The sequence below is a fragment of the Peromyscus eremicus genome, chromosome 5, assembly GCF_949786415.1.
Source record: "Peromyscus eremicus chromosome 5, PerEre_H2_v1, whole genome shotgun sequence".
NCBI classification, from domain to species: Eukaryota; Metazoa; Chordata; class Mammalia; order Rodentia; family Cricetidae; genus Peromyscus; species Peromyscus eremicus.
Window position 1 is genome coordinate 128,244,351 of NC_081420.1, and position 25,704 is coordinate 128,270,054.

Below are 25,704 nucleotides of genomic sequence, written 5' to 3' on the forward strand. Positions count from 1 at the left end.
TCTAAAACAGGCATACAAATCAAATACTTACTGACAATAAATCAAAGGAGATTTATTGTCAAATAATTAATGAAAGCGTATTTGTTTAGTGATGCATATGCTTCTTTATTTTCATGTAAAGAATTAAATCTTGGCTAAACAGTTTATACTGCAAGGCACAGAGCATCTTCAACATTTTTCAAGTTGATGGCTATTTTGATTTTATGAGTGTCAGTGCTGAGAATGTCACTTCACATAAATACATAGCACAAAATGACAGCAGTTTGTTTGGGGCCATTTCAGAAATGGTTGGAAATTTTGTCCTAATCTGGTCAAATTTCATTTAACATTTTAAAAAATAAAATTGAAGTCAGAAACCCAAACAGCATTCCCCTGCCTCTCTCTCTCTCTCTCTCTCTCTCTCTCTCTCTCTCTCTCTCTCTCTCTCTCTCTCTCTCAGTGTGTGTGTGTGTGTGTGTGTGTGTGTGTGTGTGTGTGCGCACACACACAAGCACAAATGTTTTACTAGGAATTGAGCTCAGGGCTTTACTCATACTGGCAAGAACTCTACCACTAAAATATCTCCCTATTTTCATATATTTATTTTAAGACAGAGTCTCACTAAGTTTCCCAGGCTGACCTTGAACTTATGCTGTAGTTTACGCAGGCCTCAACTTCCTGAATGGTGAGATTTTCAGTCTATACCACCATGCCAGACTCAAACAGTAAGTTTTCAAATCAAACATTCTGTCATAATGCAATCCAAAGAGACACCAATTTGATACCTACATGCTAAGGAGTGATAGTAGGGAAATATTAAAAGTATTTGTTTTCTGTAATTAAACCATTATGTTTGAGAGCATAAAACTTTTTATGTGCAGCAGAGGTATTGCAATTCATAGCCTGGAATTTAAGCCCAGGTGTTCAAGAAGTGTTTGTTGACGTTGCATGGAGTGATAGCATGCACACAGTATGAAGTGAGCATGTTGTGTGTTCAGAAACAAGGCTGCAGTGAAGTCTTGAGATGCAACATGAGTGAACTTACTGTTGCCAAATATTAAAAATTGTTACATTTGATTACTGTGTGAGTGTAAATATGTATGCGTGTATGTGTGTGGGCATCTGCACCACAGTGCATGTGTGAAAATCAAACGATAGATCTTTTTTTTTTTTTTTTTTTTTGAGATAAGGTCTCACTCTATAGCCCTTGCTGGACTAGAATTTGCTATGTAGACCAGGTTGGCCTTGAACTTGAAGAAGTCCATTTGCCTCTGCCTCCCAAGTGCTGGGATTAAAGGTGTGCACCACCACCCCGCACTGCTCCTTCCAGACTGAGACTCAGGGATGGACCTCAGTCTTGGTGGCTAGCACCCTTCTCTGCCAAGCCACCTAGCCATTCCTGTTTTTCACGATCCCTCCATTCAGTTGCATGTCTCTATCTGGGGTCATGATCTGCAGTTTTGGAAGCTAGTGACCGTCTTGAGTATTTGTCACAGGGCTCTCTCCTTCTCAGTCTCCACAGGGCTCTAGGGCTATAGACACCCTGTGCCACTAGCTTGGTCTCCAACATGTCTTCAAGAGGGGCTGAGCTGAGCAGTTGATCTTGAGGCCAGGTATGTGGGTTGCCATGACTTGCCCTACATCATGACATATGCAGGTAAAATGATAATAAATACAGAAGCATCTCCTTAGGAAACTCAGAACCTGGGCTGGATGCAGTGGCACTCACTTGTAGCTCTCATGACGGGTGATGCTGAGGCAGGAAGATTGCTTGAATCCAGGACTTTGGACCCAGTTTGAGCAACATAGTCTCTTAGGGGAAAATGGATTAAAAACTCAGGACTGGACCATTGGCTCACTGACATTTGGTATCCTTAAAAGGGCTCTGGCAAAGTCATCAGCACAGAGAAGACAAAATAGTAAGAGTCTCAAATAATTGGCACTAGACTACGTCTCTCCTGAAGGGAGCTCACCCACTGGAGGACTTGTCCAGCCCTTGACCTCAGGCAGATGGGCTCTGGCCCTTCTTAGTCCCATGGGAACCTGCTCTCTTTGCTAATCCTGCTCCCCAGCCTCCTGTGTCAGTCTCTGTGGACAAGGCTGGCAGGCCACATCCCTTGGCCAGCATGGTCCCTCTGGCTGCCTCTGGGTGGTGAGCCTCAGCTGGCCCCTCAGAAGCGCCTCGTCCCTTCCCGCTCCCTGCTGCTGCTCTTTATCTGTGACTCAGAGCATCTCTGGCTTTTATCTTCTCCCTATGAACATTATTGTCCAGTTCATCCTAAAATAGCCAGGCCCAGCCATCCCATAATACCTAGTCCCGGTCACTCAAAACAGAGCTGGCAGGGGCTCCGGGTTCTTGTGCCTGTCCCTTTCTCTCCTGCAGTAAACACACCTCTGGCTCCAGTCAGTACTTCCTCCAGATTCATGAGTCGGCAGCAGCGGCGGCGGCTTGTGCAGCAGCCCCAAATCCTGGCAGATAAATCTCTGTGGAGCCTGTCAGCACAGACAGAGGGGAAGGGCTGGGCCGAGTCCTCAGAGAGGCAACTGCAGACACCAGATTTATCAGCCCACCTGTCCCTGGAGTGCCACCCTGACCTTCAGAATAGAGCAGAGGTCAGCGTGTGGGGCTTATAGATTAATTTAGTTATTGTTTTTATTGTTCTTATTTTTTTTTTCCTGTGAGAGACCTAGATGCTCAAGGTGCTGTCTCCAGTGATCCTCTGTCCTTTGTCCTTGTTGACGATGAAAACTCTGTCCCCTTTGTCCTTAATGACGATGAAGAGCCTGGTGTTGGAGCCACTTGGGAGGTGAGGGACACTATGGCTCCCTAAGGAAGGACTGAGTGTGCTGCTTGCCTTGTGCAGAGTTCTTGGCCACTGGAGGGGAATATGGATTACAGCCTGTCCTGCAGGGTCACTCTGGGTTAATTTTAGCTCTTCCATGCCCATGGACAGACCACACATTTTTCCTCCTTAGCCATGTCCAAGGCTCTCATCTCGAGCAGCCTCAGCACCTTCCCAAGTGAGATTGAGACATGTGCTTATGACAGCATATCTCCATGAAGACGGATCACTCTCCCTCCAAGGTCAAAGCTCCTGCTGGCCAGGCTCTTCGGCAAATGATTTCATCAAGCAGAGCAGTGCAGAGCAGACAGCCGCTCTCCGGCCTCTGGCCACTCCGCTCATCACAACCTTTCCGTGGATTCCTGTGCCCTGTGGAACTTTTCTCCTTCCACTGTCTGTCTGTGCCTCCCCTGACATCCTCAGGCCCCATCACAGAAGGATGAGTTGGCAAAATATCAGGAATGATGACAGGAGCCCAGAAGGCAAAACAAATCTTCCAATAAAAAAATTGGGAAACTTCTCAGTCCTTTTATAAGAGTCATGGTGCCTCATGAGTTCTTTTTTCTTGTTGTGTTTTTGTTTTTAACAGAACTGCAAAGACATTGCCTGCTGTGCCTGTCCATTCTCTGTCTGGCACAGACGATAATGAGGAGGCCCAGGCCTTTGTTTTCTTCTAGCCGAGGCCGATGGCTGCCACACCTCATGAGTGTGTTTATAGCGTATTTGTTACTAAGCTCCTGCTATTGACCTGGGTGTGGGACTATGAAAAAGTGAGATAAAGAAGCAGGAAAAAAATAAACCAAGAAAGCCTTACAGGGGCTGTGCTAGTGGGAACCCTTATGCATGGCCTCGGGTGATTCCACCACCTTGGTAGTCATGTCCTTCAGGAACGTTCTCTCCCTTCAGCGTGGGATGAATGTACTTCTCGAGAACAAAATGTGGCAAATATGGTGAACAACACCACCAAGACAAGAAGAGTGACTGTGGCTTGTCACCATTCTCACCTCGCTGATGGGAGCCGGCTGCTGTGAGTGTGAAGCCCTAGGAGAGGCCCCCCGTGAGACAGCGAATGTTGGCGGCCAATGGCAGGGGAATCCCTGGGCCTGTGGCCAGCTACACCAGGGAGCTTAGAGAGATGACCACAGCCCCAGTCAATGCTTGGCTCCCTCCCGAGAGACATGAGCAAATCCCAGTGGAGACAGGAGCCTCAGTCAAGCTGTGGTAGGATCCTTCGTCACCACAGAAACTGGATGCTATTTATTTATAAGTTACTTAATTCAGGGTGAAATTTTCACACTGGAATGGATTACCAATGCAAGCATCATTTGGAATTTTCTGATGAAGTCTTAAGACAAGTGGCTTGAACAGAGTCTATTGCTGTGGATATCATTCTGTATAAATAAAACACTGATTGGCCAGTGGCCAGGCAGGAAGTATAGGCAGGATAAGGAGAGAGGAGAATTCTGGGAAGCAGAAGGCTGAGGGAGAGCCAGCCACCGCCATGACGAGCAGCATGTGAAGACACTGGTAAGCCACAAGCCACGTGGCAAGGTATAGATTTATAGAAATGGATTAATTTAAGTTATAAGAACAGTTAGCAAGAAACCTGGCATGGCCATACAGTTTGTAAGCAATATAAGTCTCTGTGTTTACTTGGTTGGGTCTGAGCGGCTGTGGGACTGGCAGGTGAGAGATTTGTCCTGACTGTGGGCCAGGCAGGAAAACTCTAGCTACAGTCCATTGCTCCTGTTGGAAGACCAGACACCAGCAAAACTAGAGGAACAGTATCCTGACAGGGAGGGTAGCCTGGGTGCCAGGATGCTCAGTTAGAAGCCTTCGGCTGGGGAGAGAGCCCACATGCTCTGCTTGCATTGTTTCCTTCCTATGTCTTATTCTTCAACTGAGCCTTGGAAAGTAGGCATTAGAACCCTGTCCCACTGTCAGGAGCACCAAGGCAGCTTTCAGGCACTAGTCAGGGTCACACAGCTGGGAAAGGGCAAGGTACAGATTCGAGCTGAGATTTTTCTCCATATAGATGTTGTGGACTGGTCTGCTTCCTGATATCACATGACTTTGTTGAGCCACTTAGCAGATGGCTGGTGCTTTCCTGCTCTGTTCTCAGGACTCACAGCACCTGACCGGCAGGAACTTGCATTCTGGCACCGAGAGCAGTGCTCACTAACAGTTTCACTTGGCTTTTACTCATTTGAAGGCAACTTGGATTGGAGGAGTCTGTCATTACTGGTCCCACATGAAAGGGAAGCCCAGACATGAGAAATGGCTAGCTCCAGGGTGTTTCTGTAAAGGATACAGTGAGGTGCTGAATTCTGGGGCTTGACCCAGATTCTCACCCTTCCTCAGCCAGTCTTGCTCTAGGATCCTGAACCTTTGTGAAAGCTGAGAATCCTTCCTGGAGTTAGTAGTCCGTTTTCATAAGTCAGCTTTTAGGCAACCCTAGCTTTTATAAATCACTGTTGCTCAAGTTGGGGTGCATGTGTATATGAAAGTTCTCACCTAACAGCTGAGTGGGGAATATTTATGATGCATGAAAGTCTTTAACTTCACAGTTTCCACTATTAGCTTCATTTGAATAACTAGACTTTCTGGTTCATTACTCTTAAGAACTTGAGAGACAGGCGAAATTTGCAGGCCGTGTATGTCTCTCAAAGTGAGTGACTGATCTTCCAGCGTTTACTCAGTCTACTGCCATTTAGTCTTTGTTTAAACATGACTTCTTCAGAAAAGACTCGCCTGACTTTTGGTCCCAAATTAGGCATCCCCCATACACTCTCACGCAGTACTCTGTGACTGTCCATTTTGGTCCTGAACTAGCAGCCCCACCCCCACCCCCACTCTCACGGAGCGCTCTGTGGCTGTTTTAGCTCTGATGAGGATAGGTGAAGACAACTCCCTCAGTGGGTAAAGTGTCGTGCAAGTGTAAAAACTGGAGTTCAGATTCCCAGAACCCACATGAATGCCTGGTGGACATGGCAGCCCAACTGTTATTCCAGCCTGTAGAAGGGTGATTCATGTCAAGGCTAACTAGACTACTTATGCCAACAAGCTTCAGGTTCAGTTGAGACCCTGCCTCAGATAATAAGGTAGAGAAGAAACGAAGAAGACTGTGTGCACATGCATGCAGGTGTAACTTTATACAGGTATAGTCACATACATGTGAATACACATGCTTGAAGACACACCACATGTGATATACATGACCCCCCCCCCAAAAAAAACCCAGAAGCTTTTTTATGGTGTGGTTTCTCTGATGGAGTCATACCTCAGATCTCCTGTGAGTTAATCTTTTTCCCGAGATGTCAGAGAGAGAACACAAGACTGCCTGCCCTCTGGAAGACCTCCAATGGTCCTTGATGGTTGGATAAAGGAACTTCAGAGAAAGTCCTTCCCTGCACTTTGCTTTGGAGAAAAGGAGGGTGGAGAGTTGGGAGTGGGCCCCAGGTAAGGTCAGAAAGATCTTGAGGCTGAGTTTTTAGTTGAAAGCAGCACTCAGCATGTCAAATGCCACCTTCAGCATTCATTTTCTGAGCCCCTGAAACAGTATTTTGGGATACGGTAGGGACTCCGTTTTTAATTCTGTTGAATTAAAATGATGCTGTTTAATGGAGTTGGGTTGTAGGTCAGTAATAAAGCTTTTGCTTACTATACATTAAGCACTGGGATTCAGTCTCTAGTATTTATTTGTAAAGAAATGATGCACTGACCCATCAGAAACTGTTATGGTTTGGATGCAAATGTTCCCCATGGGTTTGTACGTTGAGAGCCTGGTGCCTAATGCAATGTTCACAAATGAAGCTTTTAGGAAGTGATTGGATCATGGGGAGTCTGATCCGTCAATGATGGATTCATAATTTAATATCATCCCCCTCTTTTCCTCTACCCCATTTTCCCTCCCCGTTGCCCCCTCTCTCCTGCCGTAGGCTTCTACCGCCATCATGCTCCGTCTCCTCACAGACCCACAGTGGCGGAAACTGGACAATCATCGCCGGACCACTCCAACACTATGAACCAAACGAAGTCTTCCACTTTCATGCATATTTCTCAGGTGTTTGTCACAGCGATAGAAAGCTGACCAACATGAGCAGTCCCAGAGAATGGAAGGGACACCTTCAGATACCATCACACCGGGACAGTCTGGATATAACAGCGACAACTGTGTAACTGTAGCTAACACTTATTAAGCATGAATATGTTTCCACATGATCATTTTTAATATAGAATGCTTTGCAAATTTGTCTGTCTTCTGGGCACTGGTACTGTCTTAGTCAAGGTTACTATTGCTATGATGAAACACCATGACCAAAGCAAGTTGCAGAGGAAAGGGTTTATTTGGCTTACACTTCCACATTGTAGTCTATCATTGAAGGAAGTCAGGACAGAAGCTCAAACAGGGCAGGAACTTGAAGGCAGGAACTGATGCAGAGGCCATGGAGGGATGCTGCTTACTGGTTTGCTCCTCATGGCTTGCTCAGCCTGCTTTCTTGCAGAACCCAGGACCACCAGACCAGGGATGACTCCACCCACAATGGGCTTGGCCATCCCCCATTAATCACTAATTAAGAAAATGCCCTACAAGCTTGTCTGCAGCCTGTTCTTACGGAGTTACTTTCTTAATTGAGGTTCCCTCCTCTCAGATGACTTTAGCTTGTGTCAAGTTGACAGAACACTAGCTGGCACAGGGACCATGCTAATCTTTGTGTTGCTCTATTATTTTAGCATGAGTGCTGTGGAAGGGAGACCCCATAAGTTTTAAGTATATTGCATGGTAATTTCCAGACCTGACATAGAGACACTTGTTTTGCACACAGATTTTTTCACATGCAAATGACAGGGTGACTGAGCTGTCCCGGTTTACTGAAGATTGTCTAGTCTTAAAACTGAAAGTGCAGCATTCTAGGGACAGTCCTTAAAGCTGAGTCAAATGGGGTGGTTAGTCATCAAGAGAGGGCTCGGGACTCAAGAAATGGGAAGTCTGAGAAAGGTGAGACAGGAAAACGGTGAGGAATCTAGGGACAATGCATTTTATGCTTGTATTTGGCAGGGGTGGATATACATGTCTGTCTGTCTGTCTATCTATCTACGTGTCTGGGTTTGTGTGTGTGTTGTGTCTCTATGTGTACATGTGTCTGTGTGTCTGAGTTTGTGTGTATGTCTCTGTGTGTGTGTCTGTGTGTGTGTCTTTGTGTCTCTATGTGTTTGGGTTTGTGTGTGTGTGTGTGTGTGTGTGTGTGTGTGTGCATGTGTGTCTGTGTCTATGTCTGGGTTTGTGTGTGTGTGTTTGCTGTGTCTGGGGGGGTGTTTGTATGCGTGTGTGTCTATGCGTTTTTGTGTGTGTCTGTGTCTATGTCTGGGTTTGTGTGTGTGTGCTGTGTCTGTGGGGGGTGTTTGTATGTATGTGTGTCTGTGCGTTTGTGTGTGTGTCTGTGTGTATGTGGAGAGGAAGGTGGTAAGCTAATTAATTAAAACAAGAAACTAGATTAGACTGTGTAGACCAGCGGGGGCTACCATAGGAGACGATGTCCTTTGCTTCCGTTTGTCCTTGAGCTCTGCACGGTGTGGCAGCTATTTCAGGATATGCTGACTGGTTCCTTCCATCAGCACCTTCACTGGACTTACCCAGGTCCTCACCATGTCCCTTGTCAGGATTCCTGGCGGTCTGCTGGACACCATGAGCCCCAGGCTTTGGGGACACTAAGCTCTAGAGCATGGGAAAAAGCACACAGTGGGGCCGAATGCTAATCTCCCCAGGATCTTGTCTTAGATAGACCTAAAGACTTCTCCAGGCAGGAAGGCCCAGCCCTCAGCACCCTGCCCCGAGGAGATGTCACTGTGGGTTGCCCATGAGGCTCTGAGCTTGTCTTTCTGGGACTCACAGTTTCTTGAGTTAGTTTTGATCACTTGCAGCATTGGACGATGAAGGCTTCGTGGTTCTGATAGACGTTTCTAGACACAGGTACTCTTGGCTGCAGAAATACTCCATGACTCCAGGCAGCAAATAAGAAGAAGCTGAAAACCAAATTCTCAATGACCAATCCAGGGTCTTGAGGATGATGGGAGGTGGTGGGGTGGATTCCTGGATATAACAAAACATGTCCTCATTCTCAGGCCCCCAGGAGCTCTCGGCTTTTAGAAGAATGTTTTGCCTAGAGAAGGAAGTAGAACCAAGAAAGACAGTCCTTCCTTCTTGGTTTCCCGAATTAAAGCCCCTCCCCCTTATATATACACACATGTGCGAGCATGCTCATGCACCTGCACAGAATCTTTCTATATAGCCCGGGTAGACATTAAGCTCCTCTTGCCTCTGGCTCCCAAGTGCTGGAATTACTAGCATGTACTTCTACCCTCAGATCTTTTGTTTTATAACTGACAAATCGTACATGTGTGTATTTAGAGAGTGCCAAATGCTGCTATGATACAATATAGGATGGTTTAATCAGGGCTATTAACATATTTATCTCAAATTTCTATTTCTTTTACCAGAATGTTTGAAGTTTAAATTGAAATATTCAGCTTTTTGCTAAACATACTGTCATCTGGAAAAAGAGAAACCAAAGACAAACCCCCTGCCCTGCTCCTGTCTGAGGAGGCGCCTCCTCCTCCCCTCCCCCAGCTTCTGGCCCCTTCCTCTCTGCATCTGTGAGTACAGTTGTGGACTCCACAGATGTAACAGGAATAGACAGTACATCTTCCTGTGTTGGGCTTATTTCATTCAGACAGGGTTCTCCAGTCCCGTCTATGTTGGTGCAAACGGACAGACTACCTTCCTCATTTTCAAAATGTTAATTGTACAAAGCCATGGGTTTTATAATAGTTCCATCCATGTGTGTCATGTACTTTCATCATATTCACCCCCTCCCGCCCCCACCACACCTGCTTGCTCTGTCACAACCCTGACAGTACTTTCATGACCTCTCACAAACCACACATGAGGGAAAACACGCCCCTTGTCCTTCAGTGTCGGGCTTATTTCCCTTAACACAATGATCTCTAGTTCTATCAAATTTCCTGGAAACATTGTTTTTTCTTTATGACAAAAAAGCACTCCATTGTGTGTATATGCATCCTATTTTCTTCATTCCTTTATCTGTTGATGGGCCTTTGGGTTGATTTTGTAACTTGTTATTGTGAGTAGAGCGGCAATGAACAGGGGTGTGCAAGCATCATTTGAAAACTGCTTCCTTTTCAAAGACTGAAGAGTACCCCATTGTGCACACAACACATTTCCTTTATAATTGATCCCTTGATGGGCACTTAGGTTGATTTTATAGCTCCGGTAACTGTGTCTAATGCTGCAGTCAACATGGGAATCCAGCCTTCAACACAATGATTTCAAATCTGCATCCCTTCATCATTTCTGTTTATTCACTTGCTGACTCATTATTTTTACATTTTCACGGGCACACACTGTCTTTCAGCTATGTTCGTATCTCTGCTCACTCTTGTATGTTTTCACTATGTGTTCTAGGCTCTGAGTGGCCTCTGCATCAGGGAGTGCTTCCTCCATCAGGATGACAGAACCCCAGTCTGGCACACAGACAGCATTTGGACTTGTATACTGTGTCATCTATTCGAGAACACAGCCCACTGCAACTCTATGAAAGTCCTAGACATTCCATCGAAAGTCGATGGTCCTTTTGGCCATCCCATTGGGGCGTGGGGAGCAGGCCCTGTAAGATGGTCTGTTCCCAAATTGGGTGATCTCCTGGGTGAGGTTATGGGGGAAATCGACTCAACAATTCTTATTTGCATTGGCCTTGCTAAAATGTAATGACAGAGGCAGATGGGGGTCTGATTTTACAGGCTGAACTATCTAGAGAGCCCCAGGATTGGGAGGCTCCAGAAAGAATTTTATTTCTCCCAGATTTCTCAAAGCAACCCTATGGGAAATCAACCAGAGGGAAGCTTTTCGGGAACACACACACACACACACACACACACACACACACACACACATGCACAATTCCAAGGACATCTTGCCCAGGCTGGTGCCCAGTCTGCTATACTCTGCTGAGCCCTCAGCCCTGCTGACAGCTGGTCTTGGATGAGGCACTGTGAGCCAACACTTAGTGGGAGAAAAGGCAACAGCTCTGCCCATTGTTGGTGCACCAGAAAGTAACAGAAAACACAAAACCAGCCAGCACTGGTCTGCCATTTGCAAAGGACACATTGTCACCTTACTCAAGCTAAGCAGGGAGGTGGAACTCCATTACTTTCACTCACAAATGGGAAGAGTCAACCCATGGATTTGTTACATTTCTATTGGCTGTGAGAAAACACTATGATCAAGGCAGCTAATAGAAGGAAGTGTTTAATAGGGCTTATGGCTCCAGAGGTTTAGAGTCCATGATGATGGAGCAAAGGCTACAAGAACAGCTAAGTGCCCACATGTCAAACTGCAAACAGAAAGTAGAGGAAGCACTCTGGGAACAGCATGAGTCTTTTGAAACCTTAAGGCCCACAGCCAGTGACGTGCCTCCTTCAGATTAAGTCATACCTAATCTTTCCCAAACAGTCCCACCAATGGCAGACCAAGTATTCAAACATATGAGACTATGGAGGGCATTCTCACTTAATCCACCAACCCCATTAAAGAGAGTAGAGCCAGGGTTTGAACCCAGGTCTGTTTGATTCCAAATGTGTGTGGGTGTTCATGGACATGGAGCCAAGCCTGTCATAACTGCAGGCCCAGTGATGGCCATCTTTGGTAATACGGAGAGGGTACTGTGGCCATGATTAGCCAGAGATGTCTTCTTGCAGGAAGCTTGGGCTTATGGAGTCTGAACTAGACCTGAATTTACCCTTCCTCTTTCCTCCCAGCAGCCTTAGAAGCAGAAATGGTTCCACCTCAGCCCTCCCTGCTGCCTGGGGAAGAGGAAACTGATCTTTTATTCCTCAGAAACACTGAGGCCAAGGCATGAGACCCAAATGGCCCAGAGAATGTAATTGGTGCAGCTTTGTCTAAGAACAGAAAGAAGAACCGGCCTCGGTCCTCTCTGTGGGTAAACATAATTAGCCTGGATAACAGATCAAACCCTCCTTCAGCTCCGACCCTCCACAGCTAAGGGACCTGCTGGCTTTTGGCAACTCTCAGAACCCAGGACCTTTGCTGGGGCCACAGCAATTTGATTTATCTAGGAAACAAGGCAACATTATAAGGAAAGGTTTGCAATTTCAATATGCAGAGATTAATTTACATGCAGAGCTAATTAGGCAAGCGAAACACCCACGAATTGATTATTATATGAAAAAGAACACATCTATTTGGAGAAATATGCTCTATAAGGTTGTACAGTATTTACAAACTTAATTGCCAAGTGGAAATTCCCCTTCTAGTGGTTAAGAAATTTAAGCAATTAGCCTTTGCTGGCAGGGCCTTTCAGTCCTCACACAGCACAGGGAAGTTCTGGACTCTGCCTTTGCAGGGACATCTGGAAAAGAACCCAGCACTTTGGGCTCCACTTCAGCCCCAGCCTGGCTCACAGGTCTGTGAACCAAGGCTCCACGTCTGCATGGCCAGTTCTTACACTTTTGTTTCTATTACAAGAACTTGGCGATTATGACTTTCCTATAAGACACGTTTATATTCTCTAACCATAGGCTTTGTGGCTTTCAGGGAATTATACCAGCTCACTCAAAGTCACAATGCTAAGGGCGGAGTTGGGCCTTGAACCCCAGTCTCCTGTCTTTTCTCCAGAGCTAAAGCAATCTATTTACTGATTTCCTTTTCTGCTCTTTCCTGTGTCACTGAACAAGCTGACAATGTGTATAGCTAGAACAGACAAGCATCCATGATCTGGGGTGTACTGGGTACACACACACACACACACACACACACACACACACACACACACACATACACACACACACACACACACAGAGAGAGAGAGAGAGAGAGAGAGAGAGAGAGAGAGAGAGAGAGAGAGAGAGAGAGAGATTGGAGACCAGCCAACCAAAAGAGTGTCTTGTAAGATTCTTGATGCCGACTTTCACTACTCTCTCTAGTCCATTAACCCGCCTACCATCTCTCTAACCTGCTCTGAACTTTAGTATGGGTTTCCTTTCTCCTGTGGACTACTTTCCACTCCGTGTGGAAGATATGGGCACAGCTCACACGGTGCAGGCCTTCCAGAGAGAATTTGTTCTTTCTCACTACAAGCCTCAGTTCCGAGGGTGGGGATTCTGATCGCTTCATTCTGGGTGGGGTAATTTGTGTCCAATCGTCTGTAAGCTGAGCAATGTGTGCGGCTGCAAACATGGCTGCTGTGGCCTGAGGGAAGGAGAGAGAATCAGTTCCCAGAAGTGGGGATGGGATCAGCCACCCCAGGAGCTCAGCACAGAGACCAACAGACTGTCTGGACATCTTGCACTCTGGGAGAGGAGGCGGCACTGAGGCAGGCTGAGGGCTCGGCCTGGCACAGAAGGCCTGACTGCTGAACCGAATAAAGCCTCAGGATAGTTAAGTAGTCACCGCACTGGGCCTCAGCTTCTCCAGAGGGAAGGCGGGAATTCTGCAGTAATGTCACGTGGGGTGCGCAGGAAGGAGCTTGTTGGAGGGCCTGGCAGAGTTCCTCCTCCATGGTGACCAGTTTTCTACAGCTCCATCAGGCAGTCCTGGGACCTGAGAATCCAATGGGATCCTTTCTGGAGGGAAGTCTGAGAACCTTCTGCAGAGTGCCCTTCACCGACAGCAGGCCTTTGGCACTCACCCACGCAGGCCTCACACACCATGAAGATGTAGCTCCCAACCACAGGCTAGTTCAGCTCAGGCTTCAGAACGAACTGCCTCTGCCAGAGTTCTGAGGACAGCTGGAAGCCTGGCAGAGGCCATTCCCAGAATGCTGTGGGTGGGTTTATAGCCCTGTGGACTCAGGCTGGCAGATCGGCCTGTCTCTCCTCACATGGCAGGTGTAAATTTTTCTTGGGAAATGGAGCCTCGCCGTTTGCTACGATCATCGCCTGGGATCATTGTGCAGAGGAGGGAGGCTGTTCTTACCTTAGCTGCCAGTCAGCCACCTTCTCACAGCGGACCCCAGCCTTCTCTTCTTCTTCTCTGGGTCTTGAAGAAGCAAAACCTTGAAAGATATTTCTGACTTAAAAAAAAAATTTAGCTTCTCCTTCTCTCCCCCTGCCCCACTGTCTCCCCCACTGTGTGTGTGTGTGTGTGTGTGTGTGTGTGTGTGTGTGTGTATAGGCACATGCTTGCCACAGCACATGTGTAGAGGCCAGAGGGCAACCTTCAAAGTCTGGCTTTCTACTTCATTTGAGTTAGGGTTTCTTAGCTGCTGCACACACCAGGCTAACGGACTTTTGTCTTCTGGAAATTGTTCTGTCCCTGCCTCCACACTGGGACTACAGTGCCATGATCGAGTGGCCTCCATCTCCCTCTTGGGGACACACTGGGACTACAGTATGATGATTGAGTGTCCAGCTTTTTCATGGGTTCTGGGGATCCAAACTGAGGTTATCAGGTTTCTAAGGCAAGTGTCGTGTTCTCTGGGCTATCTCACTAGCCCCAGCTTCTTCCTTAACCCAAAGCCCAGTTATTCTCTAGAGCAATAGTTCTCAACCTTCCTCATGCTGCAACCCTTTAATATGGTTGCTCATGTTGTGGTGACCCCCAACCATAAAATTATTTTCATTGCTAATTCATAACTGTCATTTTGCTATGGCTATGAATCAAGGTAAATATCTACCGTGCAGGATATCTGATATGCAACCCTTGTGAAAGGGTCACTTGACCCCCAAAGGGGTTGTGACCCACAGGTTAAGAACCACTGCTCTAGAGCAATTCTCTCTCTCTCTCTCTCTGTCTCTGTCTCTCTCCCTCTCTCCCTGATGATTTGTCCCCATTGCCATTGCCCCGCCCAGGACACAGGTGTCCCTCTTCCACATTGCTACATCATACTTGTAACTGTTTCCTCTGCCTTTAATTTTCTCCCAAATTCAATTGTTTTACTCCCTTGACCAAACCTGTTGTGCGAACTATTGTGAGAGGCTGATTTAGAAGTCTTTCTGAGCACTTTGGGGTACGGAGAGCCTCTGTTGGTGAGGATCAAAAGTGATTCAGCAGTTCTAGAAAATAGCTGGACAGTTTCCTGAAAAGTTAAACGTGCATTTAACACACGACCCAACTTTCTTACTCCTGTGTGCTTAGAGAAACTAAACACTCACGCTCAGACACAGATTTACGTACAACTCAATGAATCATTGTCCCCGGCTTGCAGCAAACCAAACGACTCCCATCAGGGAAATGCGTGAGCATCCATATAATTGGATACACTCCAGCAATAAAAAAATGAGTAACTATTGGCACAGGCTGCCACATGGTTAGTTTTAATGTATCATGCTGACTGAAAGAACAGTCTCTACAAGGTTACATAGTGCATGATTGCATTTATGTGACATTTACAGAAAGTAAAAACATAAAGCAGTGCTGGCAGATAGAGATCCTTAGGAGTGGAGGGAGCATGACTGTAGGTTATGAGACTGGTCGGTACCCTGACTGTGGTGGTCCTTACCCAGATCTCTATATGTGCAAAAGCTCATAGAAATGCCCGATGAAAGCAGCGTTTTACTACTGGACAATCAGGAACATACTCTTCTTTGGGATGGCGTTGGGTGCCTGGTCTAGCTGCTTCCTCCCTCATCCCCGCCTTTGGTGTCTCTCCTCTTTTGTGCTCTAGAGACACCAAGTACTCACAGCACTTTGAGCATACTTTCCACTTTACTGTTCCATTCCAGGCGACTGGTGCCAAGCTCACATTGCTGCCCAAAGTCGAGAAAGTCGTTGAGAATGCTATTTTCTGTAACATCTTTGATTCTTAAAAAGCCAAATATAATACATCTCAATGCCTCTAGGATCTGGTCTCTGAACTCAAGGCTAGCATGTATCCCAAGGAGTCAGGGAGCAGGAGAAAGTTTGAGGTTTTCCCAGCTGAGTCCCACCGAGCTGCAGAGTCCTTGGTGGATGAGGCTCGAGGATCAGTGGCCTGTGAAAAATGAGGCCACATCTTCTCCTGCACACCATAATTACACCTTCCCCAGGGCTGGGGGTATAGGACTGCAGGTATTTGAGATGGCGTGGAGGGTCATGACTACTCACCCTTGCTAATGCAGCAGGCCAGGCTTTTAATTCCATGGGGTCAGGATTCTGGTGGATGATTTCCCTGGTGAATACTGCAAGGTGGATAGCTGCTTGGTAGGAGGAACAGGCTGAACCTGGGGGACTGAGGAGAGAGAGACTGATACATGACAGGTCTCAACAAAACCCAGCAGTGCCCTGTGGGTGGGGCTACAAAAGCCACAGGGATGCCCGGGTCTAAGTGAGGTCTGGAGCATTGGCCAGTGGCTTACATGTGAAACTGACCTCATGCTTCTTTTGCTCCTTAGAAAGATTGATGAGGGCTGGCGAGGTGGACAATAAATCAGTCAAGGTGCTGCAAGCCTGAAGACCCGAGTTCAATCCCCTGGACTCCCCATGACTGAAGGAGAGAGAACCATCTCCCACAAGTTATAGTCTGATATCTACATGCGTGCTTACACACACCGGCACACACACACACACACACACACACACACACACACACACACACAGAGAGAGAGAGAGAGAGAGAGAGAGAGAGAGAGAGAGAGAGAGAGAGAGAGAGAGAGAAGAGCATTTCTGGATAATCTGCTGGTATGATGGGTACTATTTCTGAGGGGGAAAAAAAAACTTGTATGAGCCACCACACTGGCTTCTGGGATTGGAAACAGAGGAAGAATTTAGGCTTTGTTGAATGAAGCCTCTGGACGTCTGACTTTGGGTATGGCTGAGGGAGAAGGGTGTTGATTGGGGAGCCAGTTTATGAGATATCTTTGTTAGTAAGGAAGGGACAAGGTGTTCGCTGTGACAGCGGCTGCCGCCTGATGGGCACCCTGTAAACAGTGATGCCAAACAATGTCATGGATCTGCTCATGGGTCTGTGCGTCATGGAGTTTGTCAACTTGATAATCTAGAATCACCTGGGAGGGGGGCCTCTGAGCATGCCAGTGGGGGTTGTCTTGATTGCAGTGAGATGGGAATCATTCCTTGGACTGAGATCTTGAACTGTAGAAAGAGAGGCAATGAGCTGAACCCAAGCATTCGTCTTTCCTTGCTTACTGACTGAGGATGACATGTGACCAGCTGTCCCAATCTCCCACTTCTATGACTTCCCTGGCACAATGAACTGTAACCTCAACCTATACTTTAAAAAGATTTATTTATTTATTCATTCATTTTGGTTTTTCGAGACAAGGTTTCTCTGTGTAGTTTTGGTGCCTGTCCTGGATCTTGCTCTGTAGAACAGGCTGACCCCAAATTCACAGAGATCCGCCTGGCTCCGCCTCCCGAGTGCTGGGATTAAAGGCGTGTACCACCACTGCCCGGCTTAATTTATTTTTGAACTAATTATGTATATGTGAGGTGGGTATGTGGGTATGTGCACTTGAGTGTGGGTGCCCATAGACATCAAGGCATAGGATCCCCTGGAACTAGAATTATTGGAGGTTATGAGCCACCTGATGTGGGTGCTGAGAATTGAACTTGCGTCCTCAGGAAGAACAGCTCTTAACTTGGAGTCATCTCTCTGGGCCTTTGATTTATAGCCTGTACCTTCATTTACATTTAACAAATATTTATTGAGCATCAGCTAGGTGGCAGGCACTGATGGCACAGATTTCGCAGTGAACTAAACATCAACACTCGTGCTGTCCTAGGTTTAAAGCATATTTGTTTATGGAAGTCAGTCAATGTACACGCACAGAACAAATACACTGTAGTAGGGTTGAGGAGATGGCCCAGTTAGCAAAGTGACTGGCATGAGAGCATGGTGACCTGGCTGTGATACCCAGAACCCATGTAAAAAACACGGACCGGTGCTGTGCACATGGAATCCCAGTACCGGGGAGCCAGGAACTAGCAGATCTCTTGGACTTGCTGGCCAGTGAGAGATCCTGTCTCAATCAACAATATGGGTAGTGTTCCTGAGGAGTGACAACCCAGGGTGCCCTCTGGTCTCTGCCTGAACGTACAGAGAGAGGGTGGGGGAGAAAGGAGGAGGAGGAGAAGGAGAAGAAAACAATAATGGAAATATTGTCATAGAGACTATGGGGGGATAGAGCAAGGAAGGGGACAGTGTCTTCGGGGCCATTGGCTGTGGAACTGTCATTAGAACATATCCAACACAGCAGGAAATTTGAAGGTGCAGAAGAGCCCAGTGTTCTGGTAAATGCTAGGTTGTACTGTAGAAGGGCTAACCCAAAGTGGCTGAGGGATTCCTCCAACAGGACCAAAGCGGGATGCTGTAGGTATTTACTCTGTTTGCTCCTCAATAAAACATGAAAGTGGACACGAAGCAAACAGGACACAAGAAAGCAAGACTACTGATCAGTCTTCTCCAAAGCAGGAAAAAACCTCAGTCCAACCACAAACATAGACCTCTGGTGTCAGCTGTGATCATCATCACTAAATGGATGTTTACATTCAGGGGTTTCTGACTTTCCATTAAATAGGACTATTGGAGATTTAATGCCATCTGGTATATGACATGCCCAGGACAAAATGAGAGCAAGAAGACCCTAGTTGTTCAATCCAGGTTTCATCTAGGGAACCCTCTGATCCAATATTTTGTTGTTTTTAGACAACGTCTTACTATGTATTCCTGATCTGCTTGGAACTTGATATGTGGTCCAGGCTGTCCTCAAACTCAGATCCAGCTGCCTCTGCCTCTTGAAGCTAGGATCAGTGGTCACCATGTCCAGCTTCCTATGATGCAACTTTTAAAAATGATCTCAATGGCAAAACATTCAGGAAAGAAATAGCAGAGAATTCTGTCTGTGGTGGTGTGAATGAACACAGCCCTCACAGGCTCTTAGAGAGTGACATCATTTGAAAGGATTAGGACATGTGGCCTTATTAGTTTGGTGTGGCCTTGTTGGAGGCAGTTTGTGTCACTGGGGCTGGGCTTTAAGGTTTCAGAAACTCAAGCCAGGCCTAGTGACTCTCTCTTCCTACTGTTTGCCAATCCAGATGTAGAACTCTCAGCTGCCTCTCCAGCGCCATGTCTGCCTGTGTGCAGCCATGCTTCTCACCATGACAGTAGTGGACTGAACCTCTGAATTGTAAGGCAGCCCCAGTTAAATGCTTTTCTTTAGAAGAGTTGCTGTGGTCATGGTGTCTCTTCATCGCGATAAAAACCCTAACTAAGACACTGTCACAGCTGGATTGGCACAAATACATAAAGCATAATTGCTAGTCCTCAGTCACTTTTATTGTTTGTACAATTATAAAATAATTATCAAAGGTTTTCATTCTCGACTGATGCACAGGTAGCAGAACTGACTAGTAGGCCTGAAAAGTGTGGAGAAGTTTTAAATGAACACAATGTCAATGCTGTTTTGAAATAACATATAAAGATTGCATACACTTATGCACAGTGTTTTGAAATATTCAGAGTAGAGTGGCTCTATGAAGATCATTAACATATACATTTCCTCGGGTACTTACTGCTTGGGCAAGAACACTTAAAGCCTCTTTATTACCAAGTTTCAAACTACACTACATAAGTACAGCCGTCCTGCAGTACACTAGCTCTCCGGAGCTTATTCACACTAGCTGAAACTCTACATCTTTTGACCAAAAGCTCTCCAGCCCCCATTTTCCCATCTCTGGCAACCACCGCTCTACTGGACTTCTATAAGCTAAAAAAAAATAATGTTGTATGGCTTCCGCATGTGAGATTAAATGGTAGATGTCTTTCTGTGCCTGATTTTGCTGTGTTGTCAAAAATAACACGATTTCCTTCTTTAGTAGAACTAAATAGTACTCCATAGATTCTGTTCATACTAACTTGAGCCATATGTTTTCTTGAAGTTGCATTATACTTTGATATTGCATTGGAAAGCCAGACATAAGCCCCTGTTTCTTATGTTACGTCTCCTATGTTATTTTTTGGTGGCTGTGTCCATGTGGTGACTTTCTTATGCAGTTCATTAATTTACTTCCTTCTCGGGTAACCACAGAGACAGGGTGATATATTGGAACTCTATAGACTTCTCTGGGATATGGGTTTTGCTTCTTTTTTTTTTTTAAATAAACACAGAAAACCTTCAGGATTTTGAAGTTCATTCATCAGTTCACCTAGCAGGTTCTTTTTATTAACCAGCAGATGTGTGGGTTTTGCTTGAGGATCCCCCGCAGAATCCCAACTCTCTTAGAAGTAGTATTAGGGTTTTAACTGTATTGAGTTTGAGAAGAATGTCAAAATCCCAAAATGTCAACAACAAAAGTAGTTATCAAGTCTCTTTGAATGCTTGAGAAAGTGAAGCTTTCCTTTGCCATTTCTGCTCATTCTATCAAGCCCAGGAGCTCAGCCCTGATGCCTGCAATCACTGCACATACTCTTCCCAAGATCAGGCTCTAGTTCTGTGAGGCAGCTTTCCCTCAGAGGCATTGTGTGAGAAACCTGACTTAGCAAAGATGCTTTTCCAGAATTTGTGACTACCCCTAGGACAAATCAGCTTGGAGTTTGAAGGTGATCCTGGCCTTTGAAAAGTGAGAAATGTGTAAGTAGTTAACCACCAAGGCTATGTTCAGCCACCCAAATTCTGCCTTGCTCACTGAGGTCTCCTGTAACCAGCTTCACAAATACCCGCAGGCATAGGGTTCACAGCGACTCCCTTGGCAGCTGTCTGGGCACTACCCTACAAAACACTTCAATGATATCTGTTCTAAAGTTTACTCAAAACCACTTTGAAAGGTTTTTAAAATTATTTTTAATAATTATGTGTGTAGATCTATGGGGGCATGTGCACATGCGTGCTGGTACTAGAGGAGGCCAGAAGCATCAGATGCCCTGGAGTTGGAGTAACAGAGGGCTGTGAGATGTCCGAGATGGATGCTGGAAACTGAATGAGGGTCCCCTGCAAGAACAGTATGCACTCTCAACCACTGAACCGTCTCTCCGGCCCCTCCAAATCACTTTTTATGAGCTGTAACCTAGACATCACCACCTGTCTGCCTTCTCTGTCCAAAGGAGGAAAACCCATCCCACTACTTCTCTTGTGAAGAGTCTTAGGTTACCATACTTTCCAAATAATGCGCAATCAACAGTGAACCATGACTGCCAGGGGCCAGAATTCGCCACTTCTTTTTTTGAGGAAAGCTCTTTGTCATCTGGAGGTCAGGTTGAAACTGAACTTGGTTCTGTGAACATGTATACGGACTCTACAGTTGTAGAGAGAACTAACTAGCCTTGATTTGGACCCTCGATAGCATGCAGGGAGTGCTCTGTACCTGAGCTAGGAGAGCTAGAACCCAGAAAAGAATAGAAATGTCTCTGATTGGCCCTTGTCCTTCCTTCTCTCCACAGGCCTTGAGCCTGAGTGGGGAGGGATTGAGAGGAGCTTTGAATCAAGCTGGAGAGAGGAGAGAACAATTTAGAGAGATGAGAGTGTACTACTGGACCACTATGACACCAGTAGCTGGAAGAGGCTGAAAAGTTTCAGAACTGAACCCAAAATCATCACTGGCCAAGTTTAGACACGACATCTGCTCAAGCTGCCTTTCCATGGATTATCACAGAGAATTGGCAGGTCCTGTGTGAGGCCAGTTCTCCCCCACCTTCTACCCCGCGTGCTAGATCCTATCTCCTTCTGCTTCTTCTCCTACACTTCAACATTCTCCACTCTGCTGAATCTTTCACTACAGCACATGAGCAACGCTGGTGTCCCTTCCCACTTAAAATATCTCCACTCCAGTTACTCCATCAGTTACTGTCCCATTTCTCTTATCATTCTGTAGTGCTAACCATTCCAGGGTGGTCAATATTGCCTGTCTCCGTTTCCTTCCCTCTCATTTTCTTTTACACTAAATCCAACCTGACATCTGGACACCCACGCAGCTGCTGACACTGGCAGAATTATCACTGACACCCATGAGGCCAAGTCTAGGGGTCGGTTCGGAGTCCTGTCTTGGTTGAGTTGTGGCAGCACTGGCTACAGTTAATCACTTCTTGACGCATGTTCCCCCCTGGGCTTCCAGGACACATGCTGCCCACTCCTCAGACCTCCGCCGCCCTTTCCTCTGAATGTTACAAGTCAGGGCTCAGACCACAGGTCTCCTCTACGGTTCCTTGTTGGTGTCTTTTTGCTTCTCTTGTCAGGGACTCCACAGTCTTCCTCCTGCCGAGGTTCTCTCTCCCAGCCACATACACTGCCGCCTATCGACATTCCAACGGGAGGTTGTATCAGACCTCAAATCGTGATGGCCTATTGCCAAAAGGTTCCTTTCTCGCTGGTGCTGTCTGTCGCCCATGCCTGGTCCATGCCATCCTCACTCCCGCCTGATGGACCAGCTCCCTGTCTGGAACTCCACTGGTCGCAGTGTGACAGAAAATAAAAGCAGCAAACTGTAAACTGACTCTGGGGACTCCTGCCCACACTTGGCTGGTCGCATCAAGCCCCATGGATAACCCTACAAAGCAGGAGACCACAGCATTTGTCCTCAGACACGGTGATGGGCAGATACGCTGAGCAGACATCCTAACTCATTTTGGCCTAAGCTGAAACCCGTTTCTCACAAACCTGTTTCCCTGAGCCTTCTCCATATTGTTTATACCAGGTTCGTACCTTTGATCACTTAGGCTGCAATGCTTGGATTTCTTGAGTTCCACGTTTCACCACCCATGTTCAGCTCTTCCATTGTGTTGTCTACACTAGCCCAGAAGCTGAGACTTTCCCCAGCTCTGTTACCACCACACACCACTATCTCCTTCTTGGATCCTTTTCTTTTCTTGTAAGGCAGGGTCTCCTGCAGCTTAGGGTGGCCTTGGATTTAATATGTAGCTGAGGATGACCCTGCACTTCTGATTTTTGCCTCCATCTCCTAAGTACTAAGATTACAGACACACACTACCAAGTCTGTTTATGAGGTGACTGCTAGGAATCAAACCCAAGGCCTTGGGCATGCTAGGCCATCATTCTACCAGCTGAGCTACATCCCAGTTCTATCCCTGAATTATTTCAATGGTGGCAGGCTTTCTATTTCAACCCCCACCCCATGCTTATTAACCTCATCTTGTGTGAATACGAGTGATTGCTTTAAATTGAAAGTCTTTCACTTCTCGAGACCTCGATAGCCAGCCATCTTTACCTTCCTCATCTTAGGAAGAGCCAAACTCTTTAATGTGTGTAATCCTTTAGTTTGCTGACAAAGACTTCGTTTGAGTCAGCCATGTGTCTCATTTGGGAAAAATGACGTGAAGAAGGGTGATGACACACTCTAGCTTATTTTCTCAGCCGGTCGCGTCTCCAGCTTCTCGGCTCTCTTAAGTGCTTCCTGTTGTTGATTGTTTTTACTCTTTACTATTTGCTCTTTGGGGGGCCCGCCACCCAACTCCCAAATAAATCATGAATATGGAGATTTATTATTACTTATAAATGCCCGGCCTTAGCTTGGCTTATATCTAACCAGTTTTTTTAATTTAAATCATTCCATCTACCTTTCGCCTCTGAGCCTTTTCCTTTTCTTACTTCTGTATATCTTACTTTCACTCTTTATTCTGTGGCTGGCTGTGTGGCCGTGTAGCTGGCTGGGTAGCTAGGTGGCTGGCTGTGTGGCTGGCTGTGTATCTATATAGCTGTGTGGCAGTGTGGCTGGCTGGGTAGCTGTGTAGCTGGCTATGTGGCTATGTGGCTATGTGGCTGGCTGTGTGGCTAGCCCCTAGCATCTTTCTCTCCTTCCTTTTCTTGCTCCTTCCTCTGCCTCCTAGATCTATTTATTCTCTCTGCCTGCCAGCCCCGCCTGTTCTTTCTCCTGCCTTGGTATTTGCTGTTCAGCTCTTTATTAGACCAATCAGGAGATTTAGACAAGCACAGTAACACAACTTTACAGAGTTAAACAAATGCAACACATCTTTGCATCATTAAACAAATGTTCCACAGCATAAACAAATGTAATACATCTTAAAATAATATTCCACAACAACTTCCTTTGGTTTTCCACTCCAAAACATTCTAAGGTGCTTTTGCTTCATCTACCCATCCATCCATCCAACCATCCATCCAGCCAGCCATCCACCCACACATCCAATTTATTTGACAACAATTATTAATGCCATTACTGTGCACACACCACACTACATAGGGCAAGTTACTGCAGAGGGAAAGATGGAAGAGTTATGTAGAGACAATATTCATAGTCTCACAGCCACTTCTGAGAGAAAGCTTGTTTTGTTCTTGTATACATAGAAAATATGAGATCGAGTGAGGAGGAAGATGTGCCAAAGTCACATGGCAAGTGTGTGGCAGAGCCAGCAAAGAACCTGGGTCTTCAGGGTTCTCTGCCCTCAGACTGGATTGGTGACTTCCTGCTGAGGAGGAGGAGGAGGAGGAGGAGGAGGAGGAGGAGGAGGAGGAGGAGGAGGAGGTGGTAACTGGATCTCTATTTCCAGAGGAACCCTTGGCACATGTCTCTTGCCCTTCAGGTGCACTTCTTTATGATGAATTGGTATGGCCCCACCCAGTGAATCTTCAATCTGACCATGTGCATTTATTTGAAGCCCTTACATACCTTTCAAGGAAGGCTCGTTTCTTTTTTTTTTTCTTTTTTCTTTTTTTTTTGGTTTATTGAGACAGGGTTTCTCTGTGTAGCTTTGAGCCTTTTCCTGGGACTCACTTGGTAGTCCAGGCTGGCCTCGAACTCACAGAGATCCACCTGGCTCTGCCTCCCAAGTGCTGGGATTAAAGGCGTGCGCCACCACCCGCCCGGCGGAAGGGCTCATTTCTGATATAGGACATTGACACTATAGATAGAACTCAGTAATTCTAAATTGCCCCGTGGCAGATCGGAAGAGGCAGGTCCCCTGAGAGACCCTTAACTCTGCTGTTGGCAGCTCCTAGGCTTCACCCATCATAGGAGCAACAGCTACTTGGATTTTCTTCTGTCTGAGACAAACATGAGACATGACCATGAGCACTCACCAAAGCAGCAGGGTTCCCATTTCTCTTCTGCTTCATGTGCTGGTTCACACAGGGTCTCATCAATGGGGCTGGTGCAAAGGATTGGCCTTAGCAGACGGGGTCCCTGAGAACTGGCATCTGAAGCAGCTGAAGTGGGCTCTGCAGGTAGCCAGGAAGGCAAGGTCAGGAGAACAGCACGTGAAGACTGTGGCTTCTTCCTTTGCACACTGCCCCATTCATCTCTAGTGCTATCACAGCATTGAGCCTGCTCTGAAATGCATCCTCTTCTGTTTTCACACTTGCGTTCATCTGCATCTTCACGGGAATGAAGCTCCGTGAGGACCAGAATATCCCCTGTCTGGAGTATGAATAACATGTAACTAGAAATCTAGAATAGTATGTACCCAGGGGAGTTAGATGTGAAGTCACTTAGAAGTGAACAATGATGTAATGGCTAAAAGGTCACTGAAGTCAGTCACCAGGCAACAGAGCAGACCATGGGTATTGCCCAGGACATGGCAACTTTACTAAGAACCAAAGCGAGTCCTAGAACGCAGAGCATGGTGCCTAGACTCGGCATCAAACCCAAAGTCCTCAAATTTCCCACTGTGCCACACTGTCCTGGGTTGGGTTATGGTGCTGGCTGAACAGATCTACCTGATGAACCTTGGGTAGCTGTTCTCCCTTTCAAGGTCATAAATGAGTGTACTGAACAAGTATGAGAGACACTCCATAAGCACTGATAAGAACTAAAAGAAGAACAAATATTACCAGGAACAAGACCAGAGGGAAGAGCCAAGGCTGCCTAGGGAGATCTTCAGAGTAATATCAAGGAAAATGGGCTGAGCACACCAAGGATAGGCCATACATTGCAGTCAGAAGTTAT